Source organism: Primulina eburnea, unplaced genomic scaffold (genome assembly GCF_022965805.1).
Source record: "Primulina eburnea isolate SZY01 unplaced genomic scaffold, ASM2296580v1 ctg448_ERROPOS400000+, whole genome shotgun sequence".
In the NCBI taxonomy this organism is placed as follows: domain Eukaryota; kingdom Viridiplantae; phylum Streptophyta; class Magnoliopsida; order Lamiales; family Gesneriaceae; genus Primulina; species Primulina eburnea.
The window spans coordinates 277,506-280,580 of record NW_027331260.1 but is presented as its reverse complement, the minus strand read 5'-3'; positions in this window follow the sequence as shown (position 1 = coordinate 280,580).

The window sequence follows — 3,075 nt, the reverse complement described above, 5'->3', positions numbered from 1 at the left end:
AGACATAAAATACTATTAAAATATTGTATATCTAGTGGAAGTATTTAAATTCCTTACATTTTTTAAATTTTTTAATTAAAAAGATTAATGTCTTTATTTCACTCGATAAATTAAATTTGGCCGTTAAATGCTAAAATTCATAAATCTTTTCAATATACCTAATTTCTCGACTTAAAATAAAAATGCAACATTAAATTTTTATACCTCAATCGTCATTGGTCTTCTTTTCCAATTCTACATCGAATATTGACTGCAAACTAAAACTCGAAAAAAAATTTAAATTGCACTAAAATAAATATATATACATTTTAAATAATTTAACACATAGCATGAGTCACCTAAATTATTAGTTAAATAAATAAACTGTTTCAATCATAAATGAGGTTACGTGTACTTGTTTTTAAACACTACCCGGCTAACCAAGAAGCTCATGTTCTTGTCCGTCAAAGTTTACTTAGAGAAATCAACTGTAGAACCTGTTAAATCAGACTACGTATAAGCCATGCATAATTACTATTATTTAAATTAAAATGATTTTATGCATGAGGATTTAAATTCTTTTCTTTAAAAATTGTTTAGTATTTTACGCAGTTGTTTAGTTTTATCTTTTCAGTTTAAGTGAGGTCGGACTGGAGTTGGAGTATGAAGATAAAATTTAATATTAAAAAATATTCTTAGAATTTATTTAAGATAAATAATAAGTTAATTTAATGTAAAAGAATGTTTAAGGATTTATTTAATTAATTAGAGATAAGTAGCAAATAAATTCTTTAGGTTCAATAATTAATTTATTAATTCAATAAAATATTTAATGGGTAGATAAAACTCTAAAGAGTTAAAATACATTATTTAAGAAATTTTCTACCTTATTTTGAATGAAGATTTCGGCCACTACCCTTTTAAATTTAAAACTTTTGGCAACTCTCCATTTTTTATATCTTTCCTTAATTCTTTCATGGCATAGATAATTCTTTCAATTTTAAATCCTCAATAATTATTAATTAAGAATTTTCCTACCCATTTTATCTAGAGATTTCGGCCATCACCCTTAAAAGATTTAAAATAGTTGACAACTCACCACTTTATTCATTTCCTTAATCTGTTCTTGGTAGATAATTCTCTCACCATTTAATCTTCAATAATTAAACAATTAAGCAATATTTCACCTTGAACCTAGACTAGAAATCGGCCATGGAAACCTCTAAATATCCCTCAAATCAAATCATAGCATTATTATTTTCTTATCTCACAAACTCAAAAGATAGCAAGATTCATTTCTCCTTTTTAGCTAGCAAACTTCCCATTCTCTTCCCTAGACATTTTCCTCTCCATTTCTTCCAAATTTCAGACCATTTCAGAGAGAATAAAAAAATTGCGAGTCTTCATAGGAATAACAAGAGAGAAAAAAAAAAAGAAGAACACTATGTCTCCGCCGCGCCGTGTCGTCGTATCATTTTTGTTTTCTTCAAAACAATTTCCCAGGCATGTCTATATTTTTAATTGCTCTTCAATCAAGTTATATAAATATTTTAAACATTACATGATCATGATTTCATGGCAAAACCGAAATCAAGACAACCAAATTTTCGGAAAAAAAAACATGTACAGATTTGTTTTCGGCCTTCCTCTTGTGCCTTCACGGTTTTTGTTGATTTTGTGGTTGCAAGGTTGGCTCGATTTCAAGGGGCTCAAGGCTTCTTTTAAGCATGAACTATGATGTGTTAGGGAGGTGCTGGTCCATTGGTTTGAGTCCCTTCGCCACAAACAAGACGAAATGGACAGCAACTCCCATAGTGCAGTTTATGTGTTTCGATTTCTTGTTTTTCTTGCCTAAGGTGTGGGTTCTGATTTTTGTCTCTCCTAGGGGCTGTAGCCTTGGTTAGAATCCCTCCTTGGTATGTCTAAGACATGACCAAGATGCCCTTTCATGGCTTGGTTCATGGTCCCATTGGTTTTCAAAAAAAAACAATACAAGTGTCCCTTCGATCCTTTTATTTTCTGCATGAGTGGGTTTCGAATATATGGGGTTGGGTGGATCTTGTTTGGCTTCTAGCCCTTAGCCATGATTCACACAATACCTAATGGTGTCTAGATCATGCCATGGCCGACCATATGGCCAATTGGATGACACATGACAGCAAGAACGAACAAGACACCCCACGCGTGTGTGATGCTTTCTCGGGTGGAGCTTGTGAGTGGTGTCGGGTGTTGCTTGGATTTTGGTTGACCTAGGGCCCTTAGCCATGGTTTTAGTCATACCTTAGGATGTTGGTAAGAGGCTCTGGTCAGTGGTTCAATCCCCAATGGCTATTAGCCTTGCAAACGAAGCATGGAAACGCGGCCGTTGCTGCTGTATTTTGTTTGGCAGTAGGTTTGGCGTAGGTTCAGAGGTGTCGATTGAGTTCTTGTTTGGCTTTTAGCCTGTGGACTTGGACTGGACAGTACCTTATTGAGTTAGGAAGGTCATGATTTTGGCCGTTCGTGATTTGGTTAAGTTTAGAGGTCGTACGAGAGTTTACAGTGCGATGTGCCAAAGTGACTCTCGAAAGAGCGTTTCATGATTTTGGCCTCCATGCACAATTTTCGTGTATTACTGTAACAAACCGTTGCGGAAAAATTTAAAATTTTCTTGAATACGAAAATAAAATCAATACGGTCGTCACTACATCATCCATTCACCAATAAAAATCTTGTTAAAAGAAAAGTTTGCTCAAAACGTCTCGCGTCAAACATAAAATCAGAGTATTTTAAACTTGCATAAAAACATTAAAATAACGTGGGCAGTCCTTGGGTCTAGCCTCCAACTAAGTCCAAGCCTGCTCCTTGGTCCCCACCTCCTGTCCCCTCATAGACATCCTCACCTGCATCGATCAAGTCTAGTGAGCCTAAAGACTCAACACGTATAAACTGAGAATAGCGAGTAATACATAATAAAATCGCACGCAACTTTAAAACAGAACATACATACTTGAAGCGTGGATTTGAAATGAACTTGAACTTGCATACATACATAGACGTTCCATAACTTAAAAGCTTCCATAAACATGCTTACATACTTGATCATACTTAAACATA